A 21,340-nucleotide genomic window follows, 5' to 3' on the forward strand; every position below is an offset into this window, starting at 1 on the left:
ATGACAGGGGGGGTGATCAATGACAGGGGTGGTGATCAATGACAGGGGGGTGATCAGAGAGTCTATATGGGGTGATCACCCCCCTGTCATTGATCACCCCCCTGTAAGGCTCCATTCAGATGTCCGTATGTGTTTTGCGGATCCGATCCATGTATCCGTGGATCCGTAAAAATCATACGGACATCTGAATGCAGCATGACAGGGGGGGGGGGTGATCAATGACAGGGGGGGGTGATCAATGACAGGGGGGTGATCAGGGAGTCTATATGGGGTGATCACCCTCCCTGGAAGGCTCCAGGGAGACGCCTGTATGTGTTTTGCGGATCCGATCCATCTATCAGTGGATCCGTAAAAATCATGCGGACATCTGAATGGAGCTTTACAGGGGGTTGATCAATGACAGGGGTGTAATCAATGACAGGGGGGTGATCAGGGAGTCTATATGGGGTGATCACCACAGTCATTGATCACGCCCCTGTAAGGCTTCATTCAGACGTCCGTCTGCGTTTTGCGGATCCGATCCATCTATCAGTGGATCCGTAAAAATCATGCGGACATCTGAATGGAGCTTTACAGGGGGTTGATCAATGACAGGGGTGTAATCAATGACAGGGGGGTGATCAGGGAGTCTATATGGGGTGATCAGGGGTGATCAAGGGTGAATAAGGGGTTAATAAGTGACGGGGGGGGGGTGTAGTGTAGTGTAGTGGTGCTTGGTGGGACTTTACTGAGCTACCTGTGTCCTCTGGTGGTTGATCCAAACAAAGGGGACCACCAGAGGACCAGGTAGCAGGTATATTAGACGCTGTTATCAAAACAGCGTCTAATATACCTGTTAGGGGTTAAAAAAAACACATCTCCAGCCTGCCAGCGAACGATCGCCGCTGGCAGGCTGGAGATCAACTCTCTTACCTTCCGTTCCTGTGAGCGCGCGCGCCTGTGTGCGCGCGTTCACAGGAAATCCCGGCTCACGCGAGATGACGCGTATATGCGTCGCTGAGCGCAAGGCTGCCACCTCCGGAACGCGAATCTGCGTACAGCGGTCCGGAGGTGGTTAAGTAGCCTTGTATGATCTCTGCCACTTTTAGGCGGATTAATACTTTCCAAGCCCTGTACCTGTAAACCTGTGGTGTCTCCAGCATGACATGCTGCATAGTGTGAACTGACAGCTGATACATTTCTGGTGGTAGCATGTGGAATATCGGAGATACAGTCAGGTCCATAAATATTGGGACAGCGACACAATTCTAACATTTTTGGCTTTATACACCACCACAATGGATTTGAAAACAAACGAACAAGATGTGCTTTAACTGCAGACTGTCAGCTTTAATTTGAGGGTATTTACATCCAAATCAGGTGAACGGTGCAGGAATTACAACAGTTTGCATATGTGCCTCCCACTTGTTAAGGGGCCAAAAGTAATGGGACACAATAATAATAATCATAAATCAAACTTTCACTTTTTAATGCTTGGTTGCAAATCCTTTGCAGTCAATTACAGCCTGAAGTCTGGGTATTTTCGGGTATTCAAGACTGAAGTTAGTAGCAAAAACTGAAGCAGATTGTTCTGTATTGCTTGACTAGAATTTTTTTTAGGAAAAAACAAATCTGCAAGCAATGTAGATGAAACATATCTTTTAGCTTGATTCTAGGACTGATTTGAATATTGCTGTGATGTTAAACGGTTGGCAACCACATTCAAATCTTTTGAAAAAGCCTCATCGTCAGAACAATTGTGTCTAGCGCATATACACTCACCTAAAGAATTATTAGGAACACCATACTAATACGGTGTTGGACCCCCTTTTGCCTTCAGAACTGCCTTAATTCTACGTGGCATTGATTCCACAAGGTGCTGATAGCATTCTTTAGAAATGTTGGCCCATATTGATTGGATAGCATCTTGCAGTTGATGGAGATTTGAGGGATGCACATCCAGGGCACGAAGCTCCCGTTCCACCACATCCCAAATATGCTCTATTGGGTTGAGATCTGGTGACTGTGGGGGCCATTTTAGTATAGTGAACTCATTGTCATGTTCAAGAAACCAATTTGAAATGATTCGAGCTTTGTGACATGGTGCATTATCCTGCTGGAAGTAGCCATCAGAGGATGGGTACATGGTGGTCATGAAGGGATGGACATGGTCAGAAACAATGCTCAGGTAGCCCGTGGCATTTAAACGATGCCCAATTGGCACTAAGGGGCCTAAGGTGTGCCCAGAAAACATCCCCCACACCATTACACCACCACCACCAGCCTGCACAGTGGTAACAAGGCATGATGGATACATGTTCTCATTCTGTTTACGCCAAATTTGGACTCTACCATTTGAATGTCTCAACAGAAATCGAGACTCATCAGACCAGGCAACATTTTTCCAGTCTTCAACAGTCCAATTTTGGTGAGCTCGTGCAAAAATTTCCTATTTGTAGTGGAGATGGGTGGTACCCGGTGGGGTCTTCTGCTGTTGTAGCCCATCCGCCTCAAGGTTGTGCGTGTTGTGGCTTCACAAATGCTTTGCTGCATACCTCGGTTGTAACGAGTGGTTATTTCAGTCAACGTTGCTCTTCTATCAGCTTGAATCAGTCGGCCCATTCTCCTCTGACCTCTAGCATCCACAAGGCATTTTCGCCCACAGGACTGCCGCATACTGGATGTTTTTCCCTTTTCACACCATTCTTTGTAAACCCTAGAAATGGTTGTGCGTGAAAATCCCAGTAACTGAGCAGATTGTGAAATACTCCGACCGGCCCGTCTGGCACCAACAACCATGCCACGCTCAAAATTGCTTAAATCTCCTTTCTTTCCCATTCTGACATTCATTTTGGAGTTCAGGAGATTGTCTTGACCAGGACAACACCCCTAAATGTATTGAAGCAACTGCCATGTGATTGGTTGACTAGATAATTGCATTAATGAGAAATAGAACAGGTGTTCCTAATAATTCTTTAGGTGAGTGTATATTCACCCCTAGGTATATTATGAATGACATGTGGGGAATGACATGATGCAGCAAGAAGAGTGGTGTTGCCGACGGTTTCCTTACGATATGTATGTGTGGTTACCCTGGAAGTACTGACATCGCCTATGAGAAGGAGATCCAAATATAGTGGAGGCATCAAAATAAAGTGTAAATTTGAGATTGCATTTATTATTGTTGAGAAACTCTCCAAACAGCGGTATTGCCGCTTGGTCCCTTGACCATACAAATAACAAATCAATATAACGACCATACCATTGCAAGGAGGCTCCCCGAGGATTATCAGAAGAAAATAAATAGTTATGCTCCCACCATGCCATATATATGACTGCCAAGGAGGGCGAGAACTTTGTCCCCATGGATACTCCAATACGCTGTAAAAAGAATCGTTGATTAAACATAAAAACATTGTGTTTAAGCAAAAACAAAACCACTTCCAAAATATAATTTTGAAAAGCAGGACTAAACTCAGAATATATATTCAGAAACCATTTGAGAAAAACAATAGCCAAGTTGTGCGGAATAGTTGTATACAAAGAGGTGATATCAGCTGTGATCCAAACGTAACCGGGCTTCCATACAAAATTAAAAAAAGACTGTAGGACAGTTCTAGTATCCAAAAGGAAGCCCAGAATCATTTGGACCAACGGCTGCAAAACACTGTCAATCCATGCCAATAACCTATCTGTAAAAGATCCAATACCTGCTACAATAGACGCATAGGCGGAGGAAAACCTCCCTTATGCACCTTTGGCAATGAATGAAATATAGGAATAACAGGATGAGGATCAGACCCACCTTTGTCCGCCTGTTTTATTGTAATATCCCTCATATTTTCCAATTCTCTAAGAGGAGTGCGCTCCCTGTATGATAGATCATTAAAAGATTTATTAACACATTGTGTTTGCACTGTCTTATTGAAAGTACACAATTCTCGCTCAACCAATTCCTGGAAGCGGTCCAACGCGGGTGAACGCGATTGGGCCGGATAAAAATCACGGTTATACATAATGAAATTATGAGAAGAATCATTACTATAAGGTTCTTCCGGAATAGGGAGAGATTGTTGCATATGGGAAATATTCGTAAGTTCCTGAAAAGAAAAAATATTTACATTAGAATGAGATGATATGGAACATGGACTGAATATAGATTCCTGAGTGTCCTGCAACATATCCTCGTTGTGGAAAGTTCTTTTCAATGTAAGATTACGAGCCAGTCTATTGACATCAATGATGGTCTGAAAAGATCAAAGTGACAAGTGGGCGAAAAAGAAAGACCCCTTGCCAAAACATTGATTTGGGGATGAGCTAGTATTTTTGAAGAAAGGTTAAGTACCTGCAGATCGTTTACGGTTTCCTGTATCGAGAAGGATAGCGACCGCCTTTTGGTATGTTTGCGCCCAGCCCGACGTTTTTTGCGGGCTTGTTCAAATAAGCTTGTTCCTCTGCGGTACCACTATTCATACTTGCTCCTGTAGGCATTGTGTATGTGGATACCGATTCCGGTGCAGAACCCGAGGAATCCGGTCCAGTGGAACTGAAGGCCACTTTTCCAGGTTTAGATTTTTTACTGCGATGCATTTTTTTCATAATAGACCACGGAGTGTTGGCCCTCATTTCAGACCAAGTATACACAGTATTGAATTTGTAGTCCTGGAGATCGCGGTAAAATTTTTCTTGTTTAATAGCAACGAGACCATCCTCCATTTTACTAAGATTCTCCTGTAATTTTATATCAAGCTCTTTGAAAAGGCTGAAATTTGAGTGCAGAGAAATGGAGTCCTGCACAATCTTGATTTCCTCCCTCAAATTAGCTAATGCTCCTTCCTCATGTTTCATAATAAGCCCCATTAATTTTACGGAGCAGTCCGACAAAATGTCTTGCCATTGAGAAACAAATAGTGATGAGCGAGCATGCTCGGCCGAATACCTGTTCGGCTCGAGCATCGCTATGCTCGGCACATGGCGGTACTCGGCTGAGTACAGCATGTGCTCGAGCGCCATGCTCGAGTCTCCTCCCTGCACATTTTGCGGCTGCTAAGCAGCCAATAAACGTGCATGGAAGTACTGCCATCACTGTAATGCCAGTATCCATGGTTGCTGCTGGCATTACAGTGATTGGCAGGCCGGAACGCGTCATCGGGTGCTATATAACACCCGATGACACGTGCTCGGATCAGTCATAGTCAGGGAGTGCAGAGGGTAGGAAGGGAAAGGTAGTGTAGGGAGCGAAATGCTCAGTTATTATTCGAAGAAAGCTTTTTAAAGACCCTCCTTTTAAGGACTACTGTGTGTGTGTGTTTTAGAGCAGCAATATATTTTTACCTGCGCTAAATTGATCAGTCTCAGGGACATCCGTGCTGAGGAAGGGACAGATAGTGCAGGGAGAGAAATTCACAGTTTTTACTACCAAAAGCTTTTCAAAGACCCCAAAGTCCTTTTAAGGACTACTTTGTGTGTGTTTGACAGCAGCAACATATTTTTTTATACCTATTAGTGACATATACTGTACATCATCCGCAGACTGTGTCAAATAATCAGCGCCACATTTATTGTCTATAGTGTGCGTTTAATACACATCCGTGACATATACAGTACTCCATCCGAAAACTGTTTCTTTAGCGTAAATTCCAATAATCTGGGCCTAATCTAGTGTCCATAGTGTGTGGGTATCTCTGACATATACTGTCCTACATCCAAAAACTGTTTCTTTAGCGGACTGTAAAACAATCTGCGCCACATCTAGTGATAAAACCATTAATATGAAGAAGGCGAGCACTAAGGGACAGGGAAGTGGGCATGATGCTGATGGTGCACGCAAAGGCCGTGGCCCTGGGCGCAATGAAACTGTGCCTGCTGCCAGTGCACCAGAAAAAAAACAAAAAAACATCCACCATACCCAGCTTCATGTCCAACTTATCTGGACGGCGCAGAACAACACTGTACAAGTCAGACCAGTGCGAACAGTTGATCGGTTGAATTGCTGAAAATAATGCTTCCAGTCGGTTAAACACCACCCTCTCTTCCACCAAGTCCAGTCTCTGTAGCCAAGAGTCTGGTCAACCGAATCCTCACTCTGATCATCCTTCCTCCCACCATGGAGAGGCTTGCCAAACGAGTGATCCCACACTCGGATATTCCGAGATTCCGAGGAGCTCTTTCCAGCACCACTATTACATTTGGCCCTCGCGCCCAGCACGCTTGAAGAGGGACCTAAAATATTGTGCCCTGATTCACAAACTCTTGAGCCTTCACAGTCTTAAGAAGTTGACAGTGGTGAACGGCAATGATTTGTTCGTGAGGTGGATGATGATGAGACACAGTTGTCAATCACTGAGGTTGTAGTTAGGTAAATTTAGGAGGATGAGCAGAGTGAGGAAGTGGAAGAGGATGTGGTTGACAATGAGGTCACTGACCCAACATGGGAAGGTGAAAAGCTGAGAGAGGACAGCAGTATAGAGGGGGAGGGATCCGCAGCACCGCAACAGGCTGGAAGAGGCAGTGGAGTTGCAAAAGGGAGAAGTCGGCCCACACCAAACAGGCCTGCAACCGTTACACCGAGCACCCCCATGCGTAAATCTACCTTGTCAAGGGGTAGGTGTTCCGCAGTATGGCGCTTTTTTGATGAAAGTTCAGACGACAAAAGAGTGGTAGTTTGCAACCTGTGCCGTACCAAAATGAGCCGGGGCGTGAACACTAGCAACCTCACCACCACCAGCATGGTCCGCCACATGGCATCCAAGCAAGTGGGCCGAACGCCTGGGTCCACAATCTGGGTCTATGGGTCACACCACTGCCTCCTCTTCCACTGTGTTACGCACTGCTGGCCAATCCCCTGTTGATGGCCCCTCGCCCTGTACCTGGACCTTCGCATTAACCATCAGCAACAATATACACTTCCCTGTCCCAGCGCAGCGTCCAAATGTCCATAACACAGTCATTTGAACACAAGCACAAATTCCCAACCAACCAACCAACCAAAGGTCATAGCACTAAATGTGCAACTTTTGAAATTACTGGCCCTTGAAATGTTGCCATTTAGGCTTGTGGACAACCCACCCACCCACAGGCCATAGCACTAAATGTGCAACTTTTGAAATTACTGGCCCGTGAAATGTTGCCATTTAGGCTTGTGGACACTGAGGCCTTCCGCAGCCTGATGTTGGCGGCTGTCCAGCCGCCATTATTTTTCACAGTGTGCCGTGCCCACCTTACACCAGCATGTGTCCCAGAACATCACCCGTGCCCTGACTAACGCAGTTACTGGGAAGGTCCACTTAACCACGGACACATGGACAAGTGCTGGTGGCTAGGGATGCTACATTTACCTGACCACACACTGGGTGAATGTTGTGGAGGCCGGGAGTGAGTCATACCCTGGGATGGCACAGGTGCTACCCACGCCCAGGACTGCGGGCCCTACATCCATCAGGGTCTCTGCCAGCAGCTATGTTACTGGCTCCAATCCCCACTTCTCCTCCTCCGCCACCTCCTCCTCCACTTCCAGTTGATCTGCTTAGGGGACAAACAGCACACCTCCGCAGAGCTGTGGCAGGGTATAAGGGACCAGACCGAGCTGTGGCTCTCACCACTCAACCTACAACTAGGCATGGTTTTGTCTGACAATGGCTGTACTTTGGTGGCAGCTTTGGAGCTCGGCAACCTGACACACATCCCATGACTAGCCCACGTCTTAAACTTAGTGGTTCAGCGGTTTATCAAAACCTACTACAATTTGCCAGAGCTACTAGTGAAGGCACGCCGCGTGTGTGCCCATTTCCGCAAGTCGTCCACAGCTTCAGCCGGTCTGTCAACGCTACAGCAGTGCTTGCGGTTTTCAGCTCACCGACTGTTGTGCGACATGAGCACACGCTGGAACTCTACGTTCCACATGTTGGCCAGGCTTTGTGAGCAGCAGAAGGCAGTTGTGGAATACCAGCTGCAACATGGTCGTCGCCTTTCGAGTCAACTGCCACTATTCACAAGCGAGGAGTGGGCATTGATGTCAGACCTCTGTGAGGTTTTAAAAAACTTTGAGGAATCCACAAAGATGGTTAGTGGCGATAACGCTATTATCAGCGTACCCATCCCACTGCTGTGTCTACTCAAACGATCGCTGCTCACAATTAAGGACGACGCTTCGAATGTGTCAGATGAGGAAATGGGGGAGGACATTACACAGGGTGATAGCCAGACCACCCACAGTTCATTTTCTCTGCGTGAATTGGACCATGAAGAGGAGGAGGAGGAGCTGGAGGCAGTTGCCTCTGCTACAGAGGGTAGTACCCATGGAACTTTAATTCCATCTGTTCAGCATGGATGGGAAGAAGAGGAGGATGAGGAGATGGAGAGTCATCCTGATGTCGACATCGACGTCTTGCCTGTTGGTACTCTGGCACACATGGCTGACTTCATGTTAGACTGCCTTACAACTACTGGGTGTCCAAGCTGGACACGTGGCACGAACTTGTGCTCTACACCTTGGAGGTGCTGGCCTGTCCTGCCACCAGTGTTTTGTCTGAGCGTGTATTTAGTGCTGCTGGTGGCATTATAACAGATAAGCGTCTCCGCCAGGGCCGGTACAAGGCAGGGGCCGAAGGAGCGGGTGCCCTGGGCGCTACCATTTGCGGACAGGAGGGGGGCGCAGGTGAAGTGCCAGCAGCAGTGGCGTCGCCAGGGGGGGGCCAGAGGGGGCCACGGCCCCCCCTACATCATGCTGTGCCCCCCCATGTGCCCCCCCAACTAAAATGACCCCCCCCCCCCAAGTGAGCAGCCGCCGCCGGGCACAGGGAGATGAGCGCTTCCATTGCGCTCATCTCCATTGTAAACTGTCTGTGCCAGCGGAGGTGCAGGGGAGGGAGAGGCGTGTCCCTTCCCTTTCCTCTGATAGGCTGCAGGCAGGCACCGAAGTGGAGGAGAGGCCCCGCCCCCTAATTACTCCTGTTTACCTTTCTAAAGCTAAAGGACCTTTGATGATGTCATCACAGGTCCTGTAAGGGAACTGCACAGTGTAAAGTGTAGTTCCCAGGTTAGAACAGTGCATCTGCCAGGACCTGTGATGACATCATCTTCAACATCACAGGTCCTGCAGAATCTAGCAAAGGAACTGCACCAAAAATGGTGTAGTTCCTAGGTTTCAAAGGTACATCTGCCAGGACCTGTGATGACATCATCACAGGTCCTTCAACCCCTAACAGCAAGTATTAAAAGTTCACAAGCAGCTCTGTATTGATCCATACAGACTGGAATGGAGAGGTAAGAGGAGGTCCTCCACTTTTCATCATTTACCCCCCCCCTCCATGCCCTGTTTTTACTCATTGCTCACTCATGTATACTACTTCAGACAGTTACCACTACCTCATGTACCTCACAGTGACTATAATGCATAACTGACCACATATTTCTATAAACACTGCATCTACAGTATTATACCTTCTATGTGTCACATCAATACACTGCTCTGTATATATATATATATATATATATATATATATACACACACATACATGCACACACACTGCATATATTACACAGTATTATACATGCAATATGTACAGATATATAGTATATACCGCAGTGCACTGATATGTGAGGTATGAGGTATAATAGATGCTGTGTGTACAGATATCAGTACACTTCTGTATATACTATATATGTGAGGTACGAGGTATAATAGATGCAGTGTGTACAGATATATAGTATATACAGCAGTGTACTGATATGTGAGGTACGAGGTGTCAATACACTGCTGTATTTACTATATACCTGTACACACTGCATCTATTATACCTCGTACCTCACATATTACACTACTGTATATACTGTATACACTGCATATATTATACCCCGTACCTCACATATCAGTACACTGCTGTATATACTATATACCTGTACACACTGCATCTATTATACCCTGTACCTCACATATCAGAACACTAGGGAATATACTATATACCTGTACACACTGCATCTATTATACCGCGTACCTCACATAACTGTACACTGCTGTATATAATATACATCTGCATCTATTATACCTCTTTTGTGTGCCAGGGCTGTTTTGTAATCCCATTCCGGCCCTGATGGCATAAATTATAAAACGCAGCAGCAAGAATAGTTCATGGAACAAAGGGAGGGGCTATAAAAGGGGAATGGGGGCCCAATTTAGATTCCTGCTATGGGGCCCAGTGATTTTTATGTACGCCCCTGGCTGCAGGCACTAGGCCGGCAGCCTATCAGAGGCCGGCGCAATGACGTCATCGTGCCGCCTGAGCCTTACATTACAGCGTGGGACACAGGAAGAGGCTGCATCGCATCGCTGACACTTAGGTAAGTATAAGTGTTTTTTTTTTGTTTTTTTTTACAATAGTGTTACTGGCACATTGGGGGGGCTTATTACAAAACTGGCACATGATGATGGGGGGGACTTTATACTGGCACATGATGATGGGGGGGAACTTTATAGTGTCTGTGACTTTCAAAGTCCCACAGTCCTTTGTTCTATTGCTTTAAGTATATTCTTGTTTTGAAACAACATTGATTCTTTCTTAAAAACGGGGGGGGGGGGGGGGGGGCGCAGTTTGCCATCTTCGCCCTGGGCACCAAATGGCCTTGTCCCAGCCCTGGTCTCCGCTTGTCCACTGGCAATGAACAAGGCCTGGATTGCCCCTGACTTCTCAACTCCAACAGAGGAGAGCTGAGCTGATGATGAACATAAAAGGCAATTTCAATCTATCATTTATAATGTACTCAATCAACTGTAGTGTATTCCCATGCACCTTTTCCACCACAAACGAAGAGTATATGGTTGAATCTTGTTTTCCCCTCCTCCTCCAGATTGTATATATTCCCTCCACTCTAATTTTTTTTATAGGGTCAGCTCAACAGCAGGCCCTCAACTCAATTTTTTTTTATAGAGTCAGCTCAACTGCAGGCCCTCAACTCAAATTTTTTATAGGGTCAGCTCAACAGCAGGCCCTCAACTCAAATTTTTTATAGGGTCAGCTCAACAGCAGGCCCTTAACTAAATTTTTTTATAGGGTCAGCTCAACAGCATGCACTCGCATATAATGTTTTAGAGCATCAGCTGTACATCATGCACTCGCATATGTTTTAGAGCATCAGCTCACCTGAAGGCACTCGCAAATAATGTTTTAGAGCATCAGCTCACCTGAAGGCACTCGCAAATAATGTTTTAGAGCATCAGCTGAACAACATGCACTTGAAAATAATGTTTTAGAGCGTCAGCTCACCTAAAGGCACTCGCAAATAATGTTTTAGAGCATCAGCTAAACAACATGCACTTGAAAATAATGTTTTAGAGCTTCAGCTGTACAGCATGGACTCACATATAATGTTTTAGAGCATCATTTGAACAGCATGCACTCACATATAATGTTTTAGAGCGTCACCTCACCTGCAGGCACTCACATATAATGTTTTACAGTGTCAGCTCACCCTTCTCGACACCCGCACAAAGGGAACTTCTCATCTCTCATTCCTCTGGTGGAGAGGACAAGCAAAACGGTGCTATACCAGAAGGGCCTTGTTGAAAAATTGCTCCAAAGTTGACCGGGCAGACATCCAAATGGATCGTCGCCATCACAGGGACGTGCGATCGCCTAGAAGTTATCTAGAGTCAACAAAGCAGCAGCAGGCCCTCACCTACAATTCCAGTCTCATTAGCCAAGAGTCTGGTCAACACAATCCTCACCATGATGGCACACTGGATGAACGTTGTGGAGGCCGGGAGCAAGTTGTCTTCTGGCACCAGACTTGCCCTCCAATAGATCCTCGTTAATGGAAAGTGTACTCATTCCAATAACAGGGCTGCTTAGGAGTGCTGTATTGTTATTTATCGTCACTACCTCCCCGAGTCGAGAGTGGGTCATTGCCGCGTGCCTGCTGCCTTCTTTGGAATATTGAGCTTTGATAACTTCACCCACCCTCTCTGGGTGGTTCACAATTAGGAAAAAAAAGGGGCAAGGCAACAACAGCCAATCATATTTCAGCCATTGACCTGCCTTGGATGTGGTATTCGTTTCTCAAGCTCCCTCTCTGGCATCGAACCCCGATTCCCTGTTACCCGTGATCACCATGGTAGGCTCAGAAAAGAACATCGAAAGTTGATAGGGCAGACATACAAATGCATCATCGCCGTCACGGGGATGTGCAATCGCCCAGAGGTTATCTAGAGTCACCAATGCTGCAGCAGGCCTTCACCCCTAAGGTTTTAGATGGTCAGATCAGCAGGCCCTTGCTCCAAATGTTTTTGAGGGTCACCAGCAGGCCATCAATCATAATTTTTCAAGGGTGTGTATGATGCCCTTCTTTATGTGTAACAAACTGTGTTTTGGAGTGCCGGTTCCTTGTAATTTTTTGCAGCCCTTTCACTTGCATAGGCTTTATGAGTGTAGGAGTCCCACTACCTGAACAATTGTACCACAATCTGAATAAGGCTCTCCTTTATGTGATATACAAGCTGTTTCGGAGTGCCTCTTGCTTGTAATTTTTTTGAAGCACTTGCACTTTATATACAATTGAATATAATGGAAAGAATCTTTACTAACAATTTTTCCTGTAAAATTTATTTTTTGGGGGGTTTTTGTGTGCATTTTTGTCAGTCTGTAAAAGTGGCGTACAATTCGGACAACATGGTTCCCAGCAGCAACCTGGGAGTCAAAGATGCATACAGACATCGTCCCCATGCTGTTCCCGATCCATTTCGGTTGTGTTTGTCATTGTCTGACTTTTTCCAATGGACCAAGCACCCTCCCCTCTTCGGAGCAGGGGGTGCCTGGTTGATTCCCATTGACTTCCATTATACTCGGGTGCTCGGCCAAGCACACGAATAGAGCAATGTGTTGGGCCGAACAAACAAATACTTTGGTGCTCGATCATCACTAGAAACAAAGGCTTCTGAATAAATAGCGGTAGGTTTCTTTCGGAGCCTTAATCCCAGAGGGATCATACTTTTTTCCACATACCTTTGTAATGAAGTCAGATCCCACCAGGTTCGCATCTCTTTGGTCAGCAATTTTTCGAGGTAAGACATATGTATTTTTAAATCCAAGATGTTCCGTGACTCCTCATAGTCAGTATTTTAAAATAGCATCCATTTTCTTTAATCTTTCATTGCAGTCATCAATGATTCTTAATGAGGTGTGAGACATGTTAATAAGTTAAGTCGGTATAAATATCGGCACTTGAAGCTTATTCCCAGCTGAGTACAGGGAGCAGCATGCAAGATCCAAAAATAAAGATACAAACAAAGTCAGATTGCAGTGCTCACCCGGCTGTTCAAAATCCAAGGGAGGCGCGAATAGACGTCAGGAACCAAGCGCCAAATGCAAAAAATCAAACAGGAGAAAAATCCAGCTTCCCAAGAAAAGTGATAATCTTTAATACATACGTGCCTTAAAAGCCGACATACAATACATACATGTCTACGCGTTTCGGATCACAAAAATGTGGACCCTTACTCATGATAAAAAAAACTGAAGTATTCACCTGACATAAATGGAGAAAGATATCAGCAAAAACAGGTGCGAACAATTACCATAGACGCCACCTGTATCAGCTGTCAGTTCACACTATAAGGCTTGTCATGCTAGAGACACCACAGGTTTACAGGTACAGGGCTTGGAAAGGGTTAATCCGCCTAAAAGTGGTGGAGATCATGGAAGGCTACTTTTAAACAGCGAATCCTTTTGGATTTTCCGTATGGATTCTCGTGTTCCAAAAGGTCTTAATCGCAAACATGATCTTATATTACATTATTGATTCTTATTCTGTCTCTTTGTATATTTTCTAAAAGCACAAATGTAGATTTATTTTTGTATTTGTATGCTATGTCAATTAGAAGCAGCCTTTGAGGTGGGGTCTATGGTAATTGTTCACACCTGTTTTTGCTGATATCCTTCTCTATTTATGTCAGGTGAATACTGTTTTTTGTCATGAGTAAGGCTCCACATTTTTGTGATCCGAAACGCGTAGACATGTATGTATTGTATGTCGGCTTTTAAGGCACGTATGTATTAAAGATTATCACTTTTCTTGGGAAGCTGGATTTTTCTCCTGTTTGATTTTTTTGCATTTGCCGTTTGGTTCCTGACGTCTATTCGCGCCTCCCTTGGATTTTGAACAGCCGGGTGAGCACTGCAATCTGACTTTGTATCTTTATTTTTGGAACCTGCATGCTGCTCCCTGTACTCAGCTGGGAATAAGCTTCAAGTGCCGATATTTATACCGACTTAACTTATTAACATGTCTCACACCTCATTAAGAATCATTGATGACTGCAATGAAAGATTAAAGAAAATGGATGCTATTTTAAAATACTGACCATGAGGAGTCACGGAACATCTTGGATTTAAAAATACATATGTCCTACCTCGAAAAATTGCTGACCAAAGAGATGCGAACCTTGTGGGATCTGACTTCACTACAAAAGGTATGTGGAAAAAAGTATGATCCCTAATGGATTAAGGCTCCGAAAGAAACCTACCACTATTTATTCAGAAGCCTTTGTTTCTCAATGGCAAGACATTTTGTCAGACTGTTCCGTAAAATTAATGGGGCTTATTGTCAAACATGAGGAAGAAGCATTGAAACAGCGCAACAAGGAACACAGGTCTCGCATGGAGGCCCAGTCATTGGTGGTGAAGTGGTGCTGTTCCGCCGAGCGACTCACCCGTGCGTGCTGCAGCTGAAACGCCACTATCGCCTGCTGCTGCTCGCACAGTCTGGCCAGCATGTGCAAGGTGGTGTTCCACCTTGTGGGCACGTCGCATATGAGATGGTGAGCGGGAAGGCCGAAGTTACGCTGCAGCACTGACAGGCGAGCAGCAGCAGGGTGAGAACGCCGAAAGCGTGCACAGACGGCCCGCACTTTATGCAGCAGCTCTGACATATCGGGGTAATGTTTAAGGAATCTCTGCACCACCAAATTCAACACATGCGCCAGGCAAGGGATGTGCGTCAAACCGGCTAGTCCCAGAGCTGCTACGAGATTTTGCCCATTATCCCACACCACCAGGTCGGGCTTGAGGCTGACTGGCACAAACCACTCATCGATCTGTTGTTCAAGGCCTGTCCACAGCTCCTGCGCGGTGTGGGCTTTGTCCCCCAAACAGATAAGTTTTAAAACTGCCTGCTGTCGTTTACCCCTGGCTGTGCTGAAGTTGGTGGTGAAGGTGTTACGCTGACCGGATGAGGAGCTGGTAGAGGATGAGGAAGCAGAGTAGGAGGAGGAAGCAACATGAGGCAAACTTAAGCGCCCTGCAATCCTCGGTGGTGGAAGGACATGCGCCAAACTGCTATCTGCCTCAGGCCCAGCCACCACTGCATTTACCCACTGTGCTTTTATGGAGATACAAACCGGATTCCAAAAAAGTTGGGACACTATACAAATCGTGAATAAAAACTGAATGCAATGATGTGGAGGTGCCAACTTCTAATATTTTATTCAGAATAGAACATAAATCACGGAACAAAAGTTTAAACTGAGAAAATGTACCATTTTAAGGGAAAAATATGTTGAATCAGAATTTCATGGTGTCAACAAATCCCCAAAAAGTTGGGATAAGGCCATTTTCACCACTGTGTGGCATCTCCCCTTCTTCTTACAACACTCAACAGACGTCTGGGGACCGAGGAGACCAGTTTCTCAAGTTTAGAAATAGGAATGCTCTCCCATTCTTGTCTAATACAGGCTTCTAACTGTTCAATCGTCTTGGGCCTTCTTTGTTGCACCTTCCTCTTTATGATGCGCCAAATGTTCTCTATAAGTGAAAGATCTGGACTGCAGACTGGCCATTTCAGTACCCGGATCCTTCTCCTACGCAGCCATGATGTTGTGATTGATGCAGAATGTGGTCTGGCATTATCTTGTTGAAAAATGCAGGGTCTTCCCTGAAAGAGATGGCGTCTGGATGGGAGCATATGTTGTTCTAGAACCTGAATATATTTTTCTGCATTGATGGTGCCTTTCCAGACATGCAAGCTGCCCATGCCACACGCACTCATGCAACCCCATGCCATCAGAGATGCAGGCTTCTGAACTGAGCGTTGATAACAACTTGGGTTGTCCTTGTCCTCTTTGGTCCGAAAGACATGGCGCCCCAGATTTCCAAAAAGAACTTCGACTCGTGACTCGTCTGACCACAGAACAGTCTTCCATTTTGCCACACTCCATTTTTTTTGCCACACCCTGGCCCAGTGAAAACGCCTGAGCTTGTGGATCTTGCTTAGAAATGGCTTCTTCTTTGCACTGTAGAGTTTCAGCTGGCAACGGCGGATGGCACGGTGGATTGTGTTCACTGACAATGGTTTCTGGAAGTATTCCTGAGCCCATTCTGTGATTTCCTTTACAGTAGCATTCCTGTTTGTGGTGCAGTGTCGTTTAAGGGCCCGGAGATCACGGGCATCCAGTAGGGTTTTACGGCCTTGACCCTTACGCACAGAGATTGTTCCAGATTCTCTGAATCTTCGGATGATGTTATGCACAGTTGATGATGATAGATGCAAAGTCTTTGCAATTTTTCGCTGGGTAACACCTTTCTGATATTGCTCCACTATCTTTCTGCGCAACATTGTGGGAATTGGTAATCCCCTACCCATCTTGGCTTCTGAGAGACACTGCCACTCTGAGAAGCTCTTTTTATACCCAATCATGTTGCCAATTGACCTAATTAGTGTTAATTGGTCTTCCAGCTCTTCGTTATGCTCAAATTTACTTTTTCCAGCCTCTTATTGCTACTTGTCCCAACTTTTTGGGGATTTGTTGACACCGTGAAAATTGGAATCAACGTATTTTTCCTTTAAAATTATACATTTACTCGGATTAAACGTTTGATCTGTCATCTACGTTCTATTACAAATAAAATATTGACATTTGTCTCCTGGAAAAGTAGTGGCGGCTGGGCACGACGTACTGTGGGCCAGCCATTGTCATAAGGCCTTTAAAACTATCCGTCTCCACCAGACGGAATGACAGCATTTTAAAGGCCAGTAATTTTGAAATGCTGCCATTCAGGGCTAGGGATCATGGGTGGGTAGAGGGGTACTTCCTCTTCCTCTCCAGCGTTTGGGAGATGGAGAGCTGAACGCTTCCGTGGGACATTGTGGAGATGCTTGGTGACCCAGGTGTTGGTGTTGCTGGCAGATCCTCTGTTTGCGGGGTGGCAGGTGGCAATGTCATTTCAGAGGTGGATGAAGAGGCCAAGACTGCAGCAGAAGAGGAAGCAGGAGGAGCCAGAGACCTTTCTTGGTTTTTGAGGTGTCAACTCCACTGCAGCTCGTGCTTTGCACTTAAATGCCTGGTCATGCAGGTTGTGCTCAGGTTGAGAACGTTTATGCCTCGCTTCAGGCTCTGATTGCACAGTGTGCAAACCACTCGTGTCTTGTCGTCAGCGCATTGTCTGAAGAACTGCCACGCCAGGGAATTCCTTGGAGCTGGCTTTGGTGTGCTCGGTCCCTTGCTGCGGTGGGCAGTAGCAGGCATACTGTCTAGAGGACGGCCACTCCGCTTTTGCACCCTGCTCCCTCTTCTGCTTTGCTGGTGGCTCTGTGCGACCACCGCCTCTTCCTCCGAACTACATAGGTCACTCGCATGACCTTGATTCCATGTGGGGTCGAGGACCTCATTGTCCTCCACATCATCTTCCACCCAGTCTTCACCCCTGCCTTCCTTGTCGGTCTGCACACTTTCAAAAGCCCCAGCAGTTGGCACCTGTGTTTCGTCATCATCCAAGACGTGCTGCGATGGTCTTCCCATGTACTCATCTTGAAAGATAAGTGGTTGGGCATCGGTGCACTCAATCTCTTCCACTTCTGGGGCAGGGCTAGGTGGATGGCCCTAGGAAACCCTGCTAACAGTCATAAAAAATCTGAATAGACTGCTGCATGACTTGGGGCTCAGACTGCTTGACTGATTTGCAAAGGGGTGAGGTGAAAGACTGATGGACATCGGCTGCAGGTGCCAAATGTGATCTTTCAGCAGGAGACTGGGTGGGAGACAATGTGAAGGAACTGGATCCACTGTCAGCAACCCAATCTACTATCGCCTGTACTTGTTCAGGCATCACCATTCGCAGCATTAGGCCCGACCAAATACCGCTGCAGGTTCTGTCGCCTACTCGCACCTGAGGAAGGGGTTTCACTTGTGCGTGTAGCTGGCACAGATCAACCACGTCCTCTCCCTGCAACAGGAGCTCCACCAGCAGCACCACGACCTGGGCCACGTCCCTTTTTTGACGCTGTCCTCATATTTCTCGAATTTAGGATCTTGCCCTAAATGGGTGTTTAATTAATAGTAGAATAGAACGACAGTATGTAAAGGGTGTATCTCACACGGCCTGAACCAGACTAGGCCTCAATTAAAGATTTATTTGCCCAAAATGGCTGTATTTCAAATACCTGAATCAAACCCCTGTATTTTAAGGGTGTATCTCACACGGCCTGACCCACAGTAGGCCTGAATTAAAGATTTGTGCACCAAATGGCGGTATTTCAAATATCTGAATATAACCCAAATGTATAAAGTGTGTATCTAAGGCTACTTTCACACTAGCGTTCGGAGCGGATCCGTCTGATGTTTCATCAGACGGATCCGCTCCGATAATGCGGACGTTCGCATCCGTTCAGAACGGATCCGTCTGCATTAAAACTTAGAAAATTTTCTAAGTATGAAAGTAGCCTGAGCGGATCCGTTCAGACTTTACATTGTAAGTCAATGGGGAACGGATCTGCTTGAAGATTGAGCCATTTGGTGTCATCTTCAAGCGGATCCGTCCCCATTGACTTACATTGTAAGTCTGGACGGATCCGCTCGCCTCCGCACGGCCAGGCGGACACCCGAACGCTGCAAGCAGCGTTCAGGTGTCCGCTCACTGAGCGGAGCGGAGGCTGAACGCTGGCAGGCGGATGCATTCTCAGTGGATCCGCCTCCATTGAGAATGCATTGCGGCCGGGCGGCTGCGTTCAGGACCGCTCGTGAGCTCCTTCAAACGGAGCTCACGAGCGGACACCTGAACGCAGGTGTGAAAGTAGCCTAACAATGACATATGCAGCAAAGGCTGCCAAATAAACTTTTTTTGCCCAAACGGGTGTTTGTTTAATAACTGAATTTGACAGCAGTATATAACCCTGGAATTTCACACGTGCTGATGCTGCAAGGCCTGAAAAATTGTGAACCCTGGCAAAAAAAAATGTTTTTAAAAATCAAGATAATGATGGCTGTATTTCTAGCTTAAAGTGTACACTGACTAATCCAGATGTTGTTTATTGCCAAAAAAGTGTTTTAAACTGTGTGTGAACTGCTCCTTGTAGATGCATGCTCCCCTCCCTGTTTGTCTAGTTCATTTTGGGTTAATGTTCTGGACTGGGTGTGTTACTAGATGCTATAAATTCCTGTTAGTTGTTGATTGGGGGTCAGTCTGTCTCCAGCTTTGCTAGGTGCAGGAGCTATGCACCTGACCTGGGGTTATTCCACCTGCCCGTTCTGTGTGGTCACCTAATGAGACATCAAGGTCACCTTGTCTTGGTCTCTGCTTGTCCGGGTCCAGTTTCCTGCCATGTTTAGATGTCTATGAATAAAGAATGTGTGTTGGTCTTTGCCTTGTCTGATTGCTTGCCTTGTGTTTGTTTGGCTGAGATGTTCAAGGGTGTCTGTAGGACCCTCGTTAGAACATGACAGCTGTGTGTGATGACGTTGTAACGCTGGCCAGTGTGGTAACAGCACCCATTGACTTACAATGGTATTAATGCCGGATCTGTCATTGCTATTTTAAAGATAATACAACCGGATCCGTTCATGATGGATGCAGCCGGTTGTATTATCTATTCTAGACGGAAGCGTTTTTGCTGATCCCTGCCGGATCAGGCAAAAACGCAAGTGTAAAAGTAGCCTTACCTGTGCTCTCTTAAACTATTGGGCAGTATGCAAAAAGCTCCCCATTATCCATGACTTCTTCCTTTCTAAATCCCTCACAGAAATGTGGCAAGAATGGCAATTATTCTCTGCTGATTCGTCTGGATTTGACACTGTAAACCACTAATTATTGGCCTAAAGAACACTGCTGTCTCCTGGTTCTTCTTATCTCTCTGGCCATTCTTTCAGTGTATCATATTCTGGTTCAACTTCTTCTCTTCTTGCTGTTGAGGTTCCTCAGGGATCAGTTCAAGGTCCTCTTTTCTCTCCAAACAGCCCCTATTGGATAGACCATCAACAGATTTGATTTTCAGTAACATCTCTGTGCTGATGAGTTCCAACTATATACCTCAATCCATGACATCTCCCCTGCACTATAATAGCCGCACCCATCAGCAGTAAGACTTGATCCTTTCCTCCTCTTCTTCTCTCCTCCTAGTTGCAGCAACATTGCCATGCTGCCTGTCATCTTCCACCACGATCTCCAATCTTTCCTTTGCCTACTATATTCAATCACTGGCACGCTCATGTTGTAGAATATCTCCAGAATCTGCCTTTTTCTCAGGGGGGAAACTACCAAAATTTGTTTTGTTGCTTTGATTCATTCTCGTCTTGACTACTGTAACTTATTACTAGTCGGTCTTCCCCTCACTACACTGTCCCCCCTTCAGCCTGTCCTGCAGCAGCCAGGGTCATCTTTTTATCAAACTACTACACCCATGCCTCTAGCCTCTGCCGGTTACTTCACTAATTGCCTATCCAGCACAGAATACAGTTCAAACTCCTTACCCTCATCCACAAAGAAGAGTCCATAATGCGATTCTCTAAATACAATCTTTAAGACTTTTCTTGAGCTGCACCAGCTCTCTGGAATGCACTGCCCCAGACAATCAGGTACATTCCAGACTTCCTTAGCTTTAAATGTGTCTTAAGAACACATCTTTTTAGGCAGGCTTATCATGTTCCCTAAATTGACTCTTGACTCTTCCTCATGTTTCCACCCGCCCCTGCCCATCATTCTTCAGAACCAAACTCCATCTTCTAACAGTAATTCCCACACTCAATACACTAGCTCATGCTGCTCCATCTGCACTTTTCTATTTAGTACAAATATGGCTGAACAACTTTAGAAAATAATTAATTTTACCTTTTGTGTCAACCTTATTTCCCATTGTAAGCTCTTGCGAGCAAGATCCTAGTATTTTAATTGTATACTGGCCTGTAATCCTCTGTTTTGGTTTTTACATGTACCCTCTGAATTGTAAGACGATGCAGAATATGGTGATGCTATATAAATAAAGATTATTATTGTAAAGATTATTATTACACTCAGTGGTTTCTTTACGGATACACATAAATCACTGTATATTTCCTAATCAACAGCAGGGCAGTTTCTAGGTTATTTTACCAACAGGGCGGACA

This window comes from Bufo bufo, chromosome 5 (assembly GCF_905171765.1).
Source record: "Bufo bufo chromosome 5, aBufBuf1.1, whole genome shotgun sequence".
Classification (NCBI taxonomy): Eukaryota; Metazoa; Chordata; class Amphibia; order Anura; family Bufonidae; genus Bufo; species Bufo bufo.